General features: G+C 46.7%; 1 pseudogene across 1 annotated transcript; it reads right to left on the reverse strand.

Annotated features, from left to right (window-relative positions):
• Positions 1 to 3,647: 3,647 nt before the first annotated feature.
• On the reverse strand, positions 3,648 to 4,535 carry LOC308652031 (growth arrest-specific protein 7-like; annotated as a pseudogene). Its single transcript has one exon. The product of its transcript is annotated as a growth arrest-specific protein 7-like (transcript).
• Between the last annotated feature and the right edge of the window lie 10,686 nt (positions 4,536 to 15,221).

Genomic DNA, 15,221 nt, shown 5'->3' on the forward strand with positions numbered 1-15,221 from the left:
ACCATGGTCAGTGGGCTCCATTGCTCTGGGCTTAAGGTAAGGTAGAACATCACAGCAGAAGGGCAAGGTGGAGGAAAATTCCTGAGCTCAAGGCCCAGGGTGACCAGGAAACAGAGAGAGAGGGAGGAGCCAGGGACAAGAATGTATAATCCTCAAACCACATCCCTAGTAACCTACCTCCTCTAGCCACACCACACCTGCTAACCAGTAACTGAAGTTACCCAGTAAAGAAGTACTTTCAGGGCTGGGGATGTGGCTCAAGCGGTAGCGCGCTCGCCTGGCATGCGTGCGGCCTGGGTTCGATCCTCAGCACCACATACCAACAAAGATGTTGTAACCGCTGAGAACTAAAAAATAAATATTAAAAAAAATTCTCTCACTCTCTCTCTTCTCTCACTCTCTCTTTAAAAAAAAAAAAGTACTTTCAAATTAGTAATCCATCAAATGAATTAACCCACGGATTATGTTACATTCTTATGATCTAATCATTTCAACTCCTGTATTAACATATGAGTTTGGGGGATAGCTCATTCAAACCACAGCATTCCACCTCTGGGTTCCCAAAACTCATGTCCATTTCATAAAGCAAAATGCATGTTGTCCATTTTCAAGAGTCCCCATAGTCTTAACAGCTCCAGTTTTGCCCCAAAGTCCAAGTCCAAAGTCTCATCTGAGGCTCAAGGCAAACTTTTGATTATGAGCCCCTGTAAAGATCAAAGGCAAGTTGCATATATCTAATATATATTGGCACACAGTAAGCATTCCCATTCCAAAAGGAAGAAATGGGGGCATAGAAAAAAGTGATGGGCCCAACACAAGACCAAATTCCAGCTAGGAAAACAAGTCCTGTAGCTCCAAGTTCTGTATTCAATGCACATAAGGGCAAAATATGATCTTCAAAGGGCTTGTGCAGCTCCACCCCTATGGCCTTGCCAGTTGCAGTCCAAATGGCCTTTCTCTTAAGCTGGCTCTGTCTACAGCCAGCCTCTTTCCCCAGCAGTTGTTCCATGTTGTTGGCATTTCTTAATCCAGAATGTCTGCAGTGCATCTTTGGCTTCCTTCTCAGAGCCTCCTGCATTGATCTTTCAGGAGCTGCCTGCAGGGATTCTGACCTGCTGCACTTTCCCTGGCCTCCCAGGCCTTTCTCTGAGATTTCAGTGTAAACTTCCGGTACCCCTTAATTCCAGCGTCCTGCATCCATGCAGAACTAGCACCATGTGAATGATGCTGAGGTCTGAAGTCATCTCAACCTGTAGCCTGGCCCCCTTAGACCAATACTGCAGTGACCTCTGAATGCCTGGACAAACACAGTGAAATGAATCCTGGGGAAACTTCTTTCTAGGCAACCTAGGTCCAAGGTCTCTCAAACAAGTTTTCACTTCTGCACCCTCGAGCCTGCAATGGGTGTGGTTTTGCTGACTCCTGAGATGCCCTCAGGGTATGTTTCCTTTGTCTCAGCGAAGTACTTAACTTCTCTTTATTGATGACCATCTTTACAGCAAATTCCTTGGCCCCAATTTTACCTGCGCTTCTTTGACCAACAAAGTTTAACAAATTTCTCTGCTTCCAATTTTCACAGTAAACCTAGCTAAAATCTGCCAGCAACACCCAGGCCACCCAGTCCTGAATGCTGTGTTTCCTTGAAATTTCTTCCACCAGATTATTAGTCCATTACCTTTAAATTCACCTTCACAGAAAATGTCAGGACATGGGCAAAATGTAGACAACTTCTTTGCTGGAAGGTAACATGAATATTCTCTAGTCTGATTCCCAATAGAGCCCCCATTCCCCTCTGAAAACTCATGAGTACAGTCTTTACTGGCCACATTTCTAACAGCATTCTGGTCTTCTGAGCTCCCACCAGAATTGCCCATTAAGCCTGCTCACAACATTCTATGGCTTCTCCAGCCCATATCTGTAGAAACAACAGAAAAGCTCCGCCAAAACAATCGTTTACCTGTCCAAGATTTTATTAGCAGGACGTAGAGGCCAGTCGTAGAGGCCAGTCGCAGAAGAGAAGGGGGTGAGGAGGGAGAGGGAGAGGGAGAGGGAGGGAGAGAGAGGGAGGGAGGGAGGGAGAGAGAGGGAGAGGGGGAGAGGGGGAGAGAGCAGGATTCAAGATTAACATCCATTATTAGCAATGTAAAACGGAGGGAAAGATCCATGAATTGTGCTCGTAGAATTCTGCCCCCATGGGAGATGGAAGGGTCAAGCCGAAAGCCATCAATGGGAAAGATGAAGAAAGATGGGCTCTCAGAGCAGAGGTTTCTGGCTAGAAGCTGTTCCTTGCTCACTGTGTCAATTTTTTTTTCTCCCAGCCCCCTCAGGCTGATTCTCTAGGCTAAGATGGTGTTTGCTGTAGTTGAGAAAGAAAAGTGGAGAGCTGAACCCAGGGGTAGTGCTGAAAAGCTTCCCAAGTTATACTTGCCTCAGGCTTCTCCAGGGAAGATGGACAGAAGGAAGAGAGGTGCTGGTACTAAGCGAGGCTCCGTGCAGGGCTCTGGAAAGTTCAGAGGAGCTGGAGGCCCAGGTGGCAGGACACACCTGGATAGCAATGAGAGAGTCTGCAATGCTCACACAAGGGACAGCAGTCCAAACCCTATCATGCATAAGCAGATGGGTTGACAAAGACTTGCCCTAACCTGTCTCCCATGTGGGACTGACCTAGCCCTATTAAGCCCTTGGTGGGCAGCCTGGGAGAGCAGGGGTCAGGGTAGCCCAGTGTTGGACAGGACACCACGGGAGACAGACCCCATGTGATTTCTGGCTCATCTCCATCTCTCAAAGCTTTTAGACATGCACACAGCCGAAGGAGGTCTCAGTGGTGGAGAACTTTGGAAAGCTCCCTCGAGTGAGACTGGGCAGGGGTGGCAGGGTGGGGGTGGGGACGGCCTTGAGAAAGCAGCTGAGGAATGGAGGGATCGGAATTTTCCAGAGACTTCAGAGATGATGCATGGTCCGATAGGAACATGATTCAATGCTCCGACTTGGGGCTAATTTGCCGAATGAGGTAGTTATATCCTGACCTCTCTGGGCAGGGTTGGTCAGGGAAGACAGAAAACAGGCCTTCCCAAGACCCATGGGGATGAAAAGTGGCCAAGAAAAGCCAGATTTGGGCTCCCAGAACGCAATGAGAAAAACAGAGAGGGCGGTAAAGGATTTTAGGTGCAGGCTGAGCTGACGGCGCCTTCTATCCATGATTCTGACCCTGACATTGGCTTGGAGGCAGAGACAGCCCTTCTCTGATCTTCCAAAACCCTGGAGACAAAGGGACCAGGTGGAGGATGGGCTTTGGGGCATCCAAGGGCACAAGTGTGTGACGGCCACCCCTATGGAACTCAGCAGGGACCACAAAGTTCCAGCCTCAGTTTGTTCTCAGACCAACAAGCACGGCACAGGGTTTGGGGGGGTTTCAGTCTTGGAGACAAGGGCGGGGTTGCAGGTCTGTCTTCTTGGCCTGGGAATATTTGGGATTCCCCAGCTGAGCCATCCAGATCACCCTTCTGGAATTGCCAGCTCTCTCCTCTCTCCTCAGTGGACAGGAGAGTGGGTAGGAGGATAGCTTCACCCAGCGTGAGCCACCACCCCCTCTCCACGGGACCCCCAGCCCCTCTCCTGGGCAGGACCCCCGGGCCGCACAGGCGTGTCTAGATCTCCATGTCCACGGGGCGAATGTTGCCCATTTTGTGCTCTCTGACCCACAGCTCTCTGTCTTTGGCCGGGTCCACTTTTCGAAGCAGTTGGTCCACAGGCTCGACTGTGCTTTGGTAGAACATGTCTGTCTCATGCTGCAGCTGAGTGTACTGACACAGATGTTGCTGGATCATCTCTACCCTCTCCACCTCCAGCTGCTCTAGCTCCAAAGTGGTGGTCACCATCTCTTCAAACCACTTGGACTGCGCCTGGTTGTAGAGGTCCACACAACGCATGAGGTCATCACCAGCGTGTGGGGACTTTCTCCGTGCCTTCTTGAAGTCCTCCTCTGTCTTGTTGCTCAGCTTGATCTCCAGCTGCTGGGTCTTCACCTCCAGGTCTCTCTGCCGCTCTGTGAGGGCTTTCCGGGCCTTCTCCACCATGCTTAGCGGCTGGCGAGCTGCTTGCGGAGGTCAGCAATATGGTGGTCACACTTTTTCATGTCTTTCTTGAAGTTCTCACGAAAGTTTATTAGGGGCTTCTCTATCTCGTTGTGAAGCTTGGCGGAGAACTTGAGATGAACCTCTGCTTCATCTGCCAGACTCTTCTTCACCTGGGCCCAGGCTTCTCCCAAGAAGCCTTCCTCCTGTGCAGCCAAGGAGTTCTGAGAGAGCTTAGCCAAGTTCTTTGCATATTCTTCTTCAATCTTCAGACATTTGTTTCTGCATTTGTTTGCCCTTCAGTTGCTTTTGGAGCAGCAGTTCGAACCCAGCCACCGTGCCATTGCCTTGGGGATCCTTCTTATCAGCCCCGAAGTAGTCACAGTAGCTCCACTCGGTTGGCTCTAGCAGTTGCTGTTCAGGCATGGTGTCTGGGTGAGGGAATATCACGCAATTTATCATCTTCTCTGTAGGGTCAACTTTATTTTCAAGATTATATATTTTGTCTTCATTGCCTGAGGTTCTATCTTCCAAATGGTCTTGTCTGTTGGTGATACTTTCCATTGAACTTTTTTATTTTTTTAAGATAGAGTGAGAGAGTGTGTGAGAGAATTTTTTTTTTGCAATTTTTAATAAACTTTCTATTTCTGCAATAATTTTAAATTGACAGAAGGATGCACAGGTAGTACAGAGTTCACCCAGCATACCCTGTTGTGAACATCTTGCTTTTCCCAGTGTATTTGACAAAACCAAGCCTCCAATATTGGTTGGTTTCTATTAGCTAAACTCCAGACTTTCTTTGGGTTTGACTAGTTTTTCTAATGTCCCAGGATTCACCCGAGGTTACCACATGTTTCCTTAGGCTCCTTGGCTCTGTGAAGAGTTTCTCAGATTTTCCTTGTTGTTCATTTGACAATTTGAAGAAATCCTTATCGGGTATTTTTTTTAATTGGTTGTTCAAAACATTACATAGTTCTTGATATATCATATTTCACACTTTGATTCAAGTGGGTTATGAACTCCCATTTTTACCCCGTATACAGATTGCAGAATCACATCAGTTACACTTCCACTGATTTACATATTGACATACTCATGTCTGTTGTATTCTGCTGCCTTTCCTATCCTCTACTATCCCCCTCCCCTCCCCTCCCCTCCCCTCTTCTCTCTCTACCCCCTCTACTGTAATTCATTTCTCCCCCTTGTATTATTTTTCCCTTTCCCCTCACTTCCTCTTGTATGTAATTTTGTATAACCCTGAGGGTCTCCTTCCATTTCCATGCAATTTCCCTTCTCTCTCCCTTTCCCTCCCACCTCTCATCCCTGTTTAATGTTAGTCATCTTCTCATGCTCTTCTTCCCTACTCTGTTCTTAGTTACTCTCCTTATATCAAACAAGACATTTGGCATTTGTTTTTTAGGGATTGGCTAGCTTCACTTAGCATAATCTGCTCTAATGCCATCCATTTCCCTCCAAATTCTATAATTTTGTCATTTTTTAATGCAGAGTAATACTCCATTGTGTATAAATGCCACATTTTTTTTATCCATTCATCTATTGAAGGGCATCTAGGTTGCTTCCACAGTCTTGCTATTGTGAATTGTGCTGCTATGAACATCGATGTAGCAGTGTCCCTGTAGCATGCTCTTTTTAGGTCTTTAGGGAATAGACCCAGAAGGGGAATAGCTGGGTCAAATGGTGGTTCCATTCCCAGCTTTCCAAGAAATCTCCATACTGCTTTCCAAATTGGCTGCACCAATTTGCAGTCCCACCAACAATGTACTAGTGTACCCTTTTCCCCACATCCTCGCCAGCACTTGTTGTTGTTTGACTTCATAATGGCTGCCAATCTTACTGGAGTGAGATGGTATCTTAGGGTGGTTTTGATTTGCATTTCTCTGACTGCTAGAGATGGTGAGCATTTTTTCATGTACTTGTTTATTGATTGTATGTCCTCCTCTGAGAAGTGTCTGTTTAGGTCCTTGGCCCATTTGTTGATTGGGTTATTTGTTATCTTATTGTCTAATTTTTTGAGTTCTTTATATACTCTGGATATTAGGGCTCTATCTGAAGTGTGAGGAGTAAAGATTTGTTCCCATGATGTAGGCTCCCTATTTACCTCTCTTATTGTTTTTTTTTGCTGAGAAAAAACTTTTTAGTTTGAGCAAGTCCCATTTGTTGATTCTAGATATTAACTCTTGTGCTATGGGTGTCCTATTGAGGAATTTGGAGACCGACCCCACAGTATGTAGGTCGTAGCTAACTTTTTCTTCTATCAGATGCCTTGTCTCTGATTTGATATCAAGCTCTTTGATCCATTTTGAGTTAACTTTTGTGCATGGCAAGAGGAGGGGATTCAGTTTCATTTTGTTGCATATGGATTTCCAGTTTTCCCAGCACCATTTGTTGAAGATGCTATCCTTCCTCCATTGCATGCTTTTAGCCCCTTTATCAAATATAAGAAAGTTGTAGTTTTGTGGGTTGGTTTCTGTGTCCTCTATTCTGTACCATTGGTCCACCCACCTGTTTTGGTACCAGTACCATGCTGTTTTTGTTACTATTGCTCTGTAGTATAGTTTGAAGTCTGGTATCGCTATACCGCCTGATTCACACTTCCTGCTTAGCATTGTTTTTGCTATTCTGGGTCTTTTATTTTTCCATATGAATTTCATGATTGTTTTATCTATTTCTACAAGAAATGCTGTTGGGATTTTGATTGGCATTGCATTGGACTTATAGAGAACTTTTGGTAATATCGCCATTTTGATGATGTTAGTTCTGCCTATCCATGAACAGGGTATATTTTTCCATCTTCTAAGATCTTCTTCAATTTCTCTCTTTAGGGTTCTGTAGTTTTCATTGTATAAGTCTTTTACCTCTTTTGTTAGGTTGATTCCCAAGTATTTTATTATTTTTGAGGATATTGTGAATGGAGTGGTTGTCCTCATTTCCATTTCAGAGGATTTGTCACTGATATACAGGAATGCCTTTGATTTATGCATGTTGATTTTATATCCTGCCACTTTGCTGAATTCATTTATTAGCTCTAATAGTTTCTTTGTAGACCCTTTTGGGTCTGCTAGGTATAGAATCATGTCATCTGCAAATAGTGATAATTTAAGTTCTTCTTTTCCTATTTTTATGCCTTTAATTTCTTTCGTCTGTCTAATTGCTCTGGCCAGTGTTTTGAGAACTATGTTGAACAGTAGTGGTGATAGAGGGCATCCCTGTCTTGTTCCGGATTTTAGAGGGAATGCCTTCAACTTTTGTCCATTCAGAATGATGCTAGCCTGAGGCTTAGCATAGATTGCTTTTACAATGTTGAGGTATGTTCCTGTTATCCCTATTTTTTCGAGAGTTTTGAACATAAAGGGATGCTGTACTTTTTCGAATGCTTTTTCCGCATCGATCGAGATGATCATATGTTTCTTATTTTTAAGTCTATTGATGTGGTGAACAACATTTATTGATTTTCGTATATTGAAGCATCCTTGCATCCCAGGGATGAATCCTACTTGATCATGGTGTACAATTTTTTTGATATGATTTTGTATCCGATTCGCCAGAATTTTATTGAGGATTTTTGCGTCTAGGTTCATTAGAGATATAGGTCTGTAGTTTTCTTTCTTTGAAGTATCTTTGTCTGGTTTAGGAATCAGGGTGATGTTGGCCTTGTAGAATGAATTTGGAAGTTCTCACTCTTTTTCTATTTCCTGAAATAGCTTGAAAAGTATTGGTATTAGTTCCTCTTTAAAGGTTTTGTAAAACTCTGCTGTATACCCATCCGGTCCTGGGCTTTTCTTAGTTGGTAATCTTTTGATGGTTTCTTCTATTTCCTCAATTGATATTGGTCTGTTTAGGTTGTCTATATCCTCCTGTCTCAATCTGGGCAGATCATATGACTTAAGAAATTTATCAATGCCTTCACTATCTTCTATTTTATTGGAGTATAAGGATTCAAAATAATTTCTGATTATCTTCTGTATTTCTGAAGTGTCTGTTGTGATATTGCCTTTTTCATCCTGTATGCTAGTAATTTGAGTTCTCTCTCTTCTTCTCTTTGTTAGCATGGCTAAGGGTCTGTCGATCTTATTTATTTTTTTCAAAGAACCAACTTTTAGTTTTTCAATTTTTTCAATTGTTTCTTTTGTTTCGATTTCATTAATTTCAGCTCTGATTTTAATTATTTCTTGCCTTCTACTTCTTTTGCTGTTGTTTTGCTCTTCTTTTTCTAGGATTTTGAGATGAAGTATGAGATCATTTATATGTTGGTTTTTTCTTTTTTTAAGGAATGAACTCCATGCAATGAATTTTCCTCTTAGAACTGCTTTCAATGTGTCCCATAGATTCCGATATGTTGTGTCTGTGTTTTCATTTATCTCTAAGAATTTTTTAATTTCCTCCTTGATGTCTTCTATAACCCATTGATCATTCAGTAACCTATTGTTCATTCTCCAAGTGATGCATGATTTTTCCTTCCTTCTTTTATCGTTGATTTTCAGTTTCATTCCATTATGATCAGATAAGATGCATGGTATTATCTCTACTCCTTTATATTGTCTAAGAGTTGCCCTGTGACATAATATATGATCTATTTTTGAGAAGGATCCATGTGCTGCTGAGAAAAAAGTGTAACTGCTTGATGTTGGGTGGTATGTTCTATATATGTCAATTAAGTCTAGGTTGTTGAGTTCTATAGTTTCCTTATTCAACTTTTGTTTGGAAGATCTGTCCAGTGGTGAGAGAGGTGTGTTGAAGTCTCCCATGATTATTGTATGGTGGTCTATTAGACTCTTGAACTTGAGAAGAGTTTGTTTGATGAACATAGCTGCACCATTGTTTGGGGCATATATATTTATGATTGTTATGTCTTGTTGGTGTATGGTTCCCTTGAGCAGTATGTAGTGTCCCTCTTTATCCCTTTTGATTAACTTTGGCTTGAAATCTATTTTATTTGATATGAGCATGGACACTCCTGCTTGTTTCTGAAGTCCATATGAGTGATATGATTTTTCCCAACCTTCCACCTTCAGTCTATGTATGTCTTTTCCTATCAAATGCGTCTCCTGTAGGCAGCATATTGTTGGGTCATGTTTTGTGATCTATTCTACTAGCCTGTGTCTCTTAATTGGCGAGTTTAAGCCATTAACATTTAGGGTTATTATTGAGATATGGGTTATCTTTCCAGCCATATTTGTTTATTTATGTTACTGAATATGGTTTGTTTTCCTCTTTGATTATTTTCCCCCCTTTACTGTCCTACCTCCCACTGTTGGTTTTCATTGTTATTTTCCATTTCCTCTTCCTGTAATGTTTTGCCGAGGATTTTTTGGAGAGATGGTTTTCTAGCTGCAAATTCTTTTAACTTTTGTTTATCGTGGAAGGTTTTAATTTCATCTTCCATCCTGAAGCTTAATTTTGCTGGATACACAATTCTTGGTTGGAACCCATTTTCTTTCAGTGTTTGAAATATGTTATTCCAGGATCTTCTAGCTTTCAAAGTCTGTGTTGAGAGATCAGCTGTTATCCTTATTGGTTTACCCCTAAATGTAATCTGCTTCCTTTCTCTTGTAGCTTTTAAAATTCTCTCCTTATTCTGTATGTTGGGCATCTTCTTTATAATGTGTCTCGGTGTGGATCTCTTATGATTTTGCACATTCGGCGTCCTGTAGGCTTCTAGGATTTGGGATTCTGTCTCGTTCTTCAAGTCTGGGAAGTTTTCTGTAATTATTTCATTGAATAGATTGCTCATTCCTTTGGTTTGGACCTCTATACCTTCCTGTATCCCAATGACTCTTAAGTTTGGTCTCTTTATGTTATCCCATATTTCTTGGATGTTGTGCTCATGGTTTCTTAACAGTCTTGCTGAGCTGTCTATGTTCTTTTCAAGTTGAAATACTTTGTCTTCATTGTCTGATGTTCTATCTTCTAAGTGTTCTACTCTGCTGGTAGTATTCTCAACTGAGTTTTTTTTTTTTTTTTTAAAGAGAGAGTGAGAGAGGAGAGAGAGAGAGAGAGTATTTTTAATATTTATTTTTTTTTTAGTTCTCGGCAGACACAACATCTTTGTTGGTATGTGGTGCTGGGGATCGAACCCGGGCCGCACGCATGCCAGGCGAGCGCGCTACCACTTGAGCCACATCCCCAGCCCCTCAATTGAGATTTTAAGTTGGTTTATTGCTTCCTGCATTTCTAGGATTTCTGTTTGTTTGTTTTTTATAACCTCTATCTCCGTGTACAGTTGATCTTTTGCTTCCTGGATTTGTTTATGTAATTCATTGTTGAAGAGATCTTTCATTGTCTGATTTTGCTGTCTAATGTCTTCCTTGAGACTCCAGATCATCTGAAGCATGTATCTCCTGAATTCTTTATCTGACATTCCATCTGCTGCAGATATTACCTCTTCTAACGTTGAGTTGACCTGCATTGCTTGTGGTCCTTTCTTTCCTTGTCTCTTCATACTGTTCGCGTTTCTTTCTGCTTACTGAAACTGTTGTGTTATTGAATTTTCCCCCTATATATTTGTATTACTCTTGTATAGTTGCAAAGTCTCCCCCGCAGGCGTGGGCAGGGGCTCTGCTCCTCCTCCAATTGGGGCAATGTGCCTACCACATCGGCAGGCCGCTGTGCCTGTTATGCTGGTTGGTAGCAGGTGCGCCTACCTTGCAGGCGCGGGCGGCGGCTCTGCCCCTCTGCGGGCCGCTAGGCCTGTCCTGTCGGTGGTCTCAGTTCCGCCTCCTTTACAGTTGCGGGCAGCGGCTCTGCCCCTCTGAAGGCCACTGGGCCTGTTCTGCCGGTGGGTCGCAGGTCCACCTACCTTGCAGGCGCGGGCGGCGGCTATGTCCCTCTGCAGGTGGCTGGGCCTGTTCTGTCAGTGGTCACAGTTCCGCCTACCTTGCAGGCACGGGGGTGGGGCAGCTCTACCCCTCCGCAGGCCGCTGGACCTGTTCTGCTGGTGGGTCACAGGTCCGCCTACCTTGCAGGCGCGGGAGGCGGCTCTGCCCTTCTGCAGGCCACTGGGACTGTTCTGTTGGTGGGTCGCAGGTCCGCCTACCTTGCAGGCAAGTGGGGTGGCTCTGCCCCTCTGCGGGTTCCTGGGCCTATTCTGCCGGTGGGTCGCAGGTCCGCCTACCTTGCAGGCGTGGTTGGCAGCTCTGCCCCTCCGTGGGCCACTGGGCCTGTTCTGTTGATGGTCACAGTTCTGCCTACCTTGCTGGCGCGGGGGGAGGGGGCAGCTCTGCCCCTCAGCAGGCCGCTGGGCCTGCTCTGCTGGTGGGTCGCAGATCCGCCTACCTTGCAGGCGCGGGGGGAGGGCGCGGCCCTGCCCCTCAGCAGGCCGCTGGGCCTGATCTGCTGGTGGGTCGTAGGTCCGCCTACATTGCAGGCGCGTGGGGCGGCTCTGTCCTTCCGCAGGTTGCTGGGCCTACTCTGCTGGTGGGTCGCAGGTCCGCCTACTTTGCAGGCGTTGTTGGTAGCTCTGCCCCTCCGCAGGCCACTGAGCCTGTTCTGTTGGTGGTCACAGTTCCGCCTACCTTGCTGGCACAGGGGGAGGGGGTAGCTCTGCCCCTCAGCAGGCCACTGGGCCTGGTCTGCTGGTGGGTTGCAGGTCTGCCTACCTTGCAGGCGCGTGGGGCGGCTCTGCCACTCCGCAGGTTGCTGGGCCTGACCTGCCGGTGGGTTGCAGGTCCGCCTACCTTGCAGGCGCGGGGGGAGGGCGCACGCCTATTTGCATTTAGACAGTTATGCGAAATGGAGGATGTAATGCTTGGGATGAAAGTTGGGGGGAAGGGGAAGGTAGGTGCTCTTGAAAAGAAAGAAGGAGAGGGAGATAGATAGCATAGAGGAGAATGGAAAGAGCAGTAAAACTTGGAAGGGGAGAGAGAGAGGGAAAAGGGAGAGAAAAAAATAAAATGAAATAGGAAATAAAATTAGGTCTTAGAGATCCATTTTCTTCTCTTCCCGTAGGCAAAGCTGTGGCCTCTGGGCTGAGTTTTGCCCTCAATGTGTCGACAGCAATCCCTGTAAGGCGGTTCCTGAGAGTCTCTCAATCCTGTTGGTCCAGAGCCGTTTCACTTCTACGGCCCCTCCTCCCCTTCGTCCTGCCAGCCAGCCAGGTCCTGCTCACCAGAGGCAGTTCCCCAAGGATCTGGTTACACTTTCAGCCCCACCGAGTGCTCTATTTCCCTAACTACTGAGCACTCTCTCTGTCACTCATCTAAGCCCCAGTGCTGTGGAGCTGTGGTCTGGGAGTCAATTGTTTAATTTTTCTGGACCCCTTTGGTGGGCACACCTTCGGAATCTGGCAGCTAAGACCATTGGTGTCGCTGCTGGTGGTAATAGGAGTTGGGGGTCGAGGATCCCCTCTACTTCCCTCAGCCCCTACAGTCACAACCACTCTGCTGGCGGTAGGAGGAGTTGGGGGTCTGGAGTGTCCTCTGTTTCCCTCCGCCCCTACCGTCACACCCTCTCAGTTCGCGGTTGGGGGAGTTGGGGGTGGGGAGTCTTCTCTGCTTCCCTCTGCCCCTACAGTCACGCCCACGTCACTGGCAGTAGGGGGAGTTGGGGGTCGAGAGTCCTTTGGCCCTTACGGTCATGCCCACGGAAAGATTTTGAAGTTTCCCGGTTGTTTGTATCTGGTGTGGGTGGGAGTCACACACCTGCTAAAGTAGATTCCGCTGGGAAGGAATCTCTTTGGCCGAACTTTGGTGACTTCCCCTCTCTGCTATGGTGGGCCCCTGGCTCCTTGCTGGAGTGTCCGAAGGGAGCGGTGGAACTGGCTTGTCTCTGGTCTGACACAATCTCTGGTTTTAGTTCCCAGTTCGCTATTTCGTAAAGGGTTGGTTAGATTCCCTTCACGCTGTCTCAGGGCGGGAGCCGTTCCCCAGGTGGGCGGGGCTATTAGTAGAGCCGGGAGGTCACGGGTTGTCTGCTGGGCCAGGCGGGGACACTTCTCGCTGCGCCGGGCCACCGGGGGCCGCCTGTAGAGCCGGGAAGCTGCTGCGGCGTGGCCAAGAGCCCGGTGGGCGGGGTGGCAGTTCGCAGAGTGGGCGGGTCCGCCAGGAGAGCCGGGATGGTAGGGGCCGTCTGCCGGCCAGGCGGGGACCCCTTTTGCTGAGCCAGGCCACCGGGGTGCTTCTGTAGAGCCGGGGAGCTGCGGCCGTGTGGCTAAGATCCGGGCGGGCAGGGTGGCCGTTCGCTGAGCAAGAGCGGGGCCTCCTGGGAAGCCGGGATGGCGGGTGCTGTCTGCCGGTTTGGGCGGGCCGCACCGCTCCGGGCCACCGGCCACTTGCAGAAGCGGCTGGTGGCCGCGGGACTGGACCTCTGCACTCGCCGGGGGGCCGCCTATAGAGCCAGACAGCTGCGGTAGCGTGGCTAAGAGCCTGGCAGGCGGGGTGGCCGTTCGCAGAGCAAGAGCAGGGCCTCCCGGGAGAGCCGGGACGGCGGGATGGCGGGTGCCGTCTGCGGGTTCGGGCGGGCCGTGCCACTCTGGGCCGCTGGCCGCTTGCAGAAGCGGCCGGTGGCTGCAGGACTGGACCTCTGCGCCCGCGTGGCCGGCCAAGATCCACTTGTCTGGGACAAACTGACACTTCTAATAAACCTACCAATTCCCGGCAGGTCCCCTCTTAACGGAATTTTGCTAGAAGTTCCTCAGTAGGTAGACTGCCGCTGTTCCAATGGGTCTTTCTGATCCCGTTAATGTGGAGACATTGGAATCGCTGCTTCCTCGCCGGCGGCCATGTTGGATTCCCCTTATCAGGTATTTAGTAGGGCAAGCCTCGACTTGGACTTGTCTGGTGTTTTTCTCATGATGAGGCTGGGGTTATAAATTTGGGGGAAACAAACACCACAGAAGCGAAGTGTCCTCCTCCTCATATCATATCTGGCCCCATGCCATCAACATGACTTATCCCAGGCATGTGAACTTGGTCACCTGGCCAAGGTAGCATTTGCCAGTTTCTCCGCTGTAAAGTAGAGCTGGACTTTCTTATTGTCTCCCTTTCCAAACCTTTTGGAGGGAAATGCCAACAGCAGCTTCTATGTTCATCCAGCTCTCTGGGCCGTGGCTACTTGTCCAGACCGGAGAGCACATCAGTCTCGTGCAAAACTTACAGTGGTCCCACTCCATCCAAAATTGTCATGCTGACAGAAGTCAGGCGTGGCTCCAAGAAAAAAAAAAAAACTGCAGCTCTTAAGTTGATGTCCGCAAAGAAGGGATATAGTCACAAGAAAAGAAAAAAGTGTTCAGATTCACAACTATAATTCTCTGAGATCATGCATCCTCTTCCAGTTCCTTCGGCTCTCCTTCCCTGGCCACCTCTTCCTTAGTCTCCTCTCTTTGTCTTCTTGCCCCCTGTCTTCCTCCCTTAAATTGTAGAGGACTGGAGTGCAATTTTTAATTATTTGTTGGGCTTATTAAACAGAGTTCGAGAGAGAATTTTTTAACATTTATTTTTTAGTTTTCAGCGGACACAACATCTTTGTTTGTATGTGGTGCTGAGGATGGAACCCGGGCGGCACGCATGCCAGGCGAGCGCGCTACTGCTTGAGCCACATCCCCAGCCCCAACTTTCCATTGAACTTTTAAGTTGGTTTAGTGATTCCTTCACTTCAAGGATTTCTTCTTTATTTCTTTTCAGGACCTCTAATATATCTTTACAGAAGTGATCTTTCATCTCTTGAAGCGAATCTGTTATTTTACTGCTTAACTCCTGTAGCTGGTCTCTTATATAATTCTTTAAGCTGTAGAACAGTTTTACTTTTTGAACTTGCCATCCTGAACTCCTTCTCTGACCTTTCTTCGATGGGAGCAGCTTGGTTTGTTTGGAGCACTTTATTCCCTTGTTTTTTCATTTTGTTTGTGAGTCTTCCCATCTAGCTGTGTGGATCTGAGGCAGGATAGTTTCTACTCTATAGATTTGAAGTGTCCCTGAAGGTTTCCAGAAACTCGCAGATCCAGGCTCTGGCTTCTACAGGCTCTGCCACACTGCAGGACCCAGAAGGCTCACCGACCGAGGACGATGGATGAACTCCTGATGACTGATCATTTTTCAGTGGTTTTATTTATTTATTTAAAGAGAGAGAGAGATAATTTTTTAATATTTATTTTTTAGTTTTCGGCGGACACAACATCTTTGTTTGTATGTGGTG

This window comes from Spermophilus citellus, assembly GCF_964194105.1.
Source record: "Spermophilus citellus genome assembly, chromosome: 1".
Classification (NCBI taxonomy): domain Eukaryota; kingdom Metazoa; phylum Chordata; class Mammalia; order Rodentia; family Sciuridae; genus Spermophilus; species Spermophilus citellus.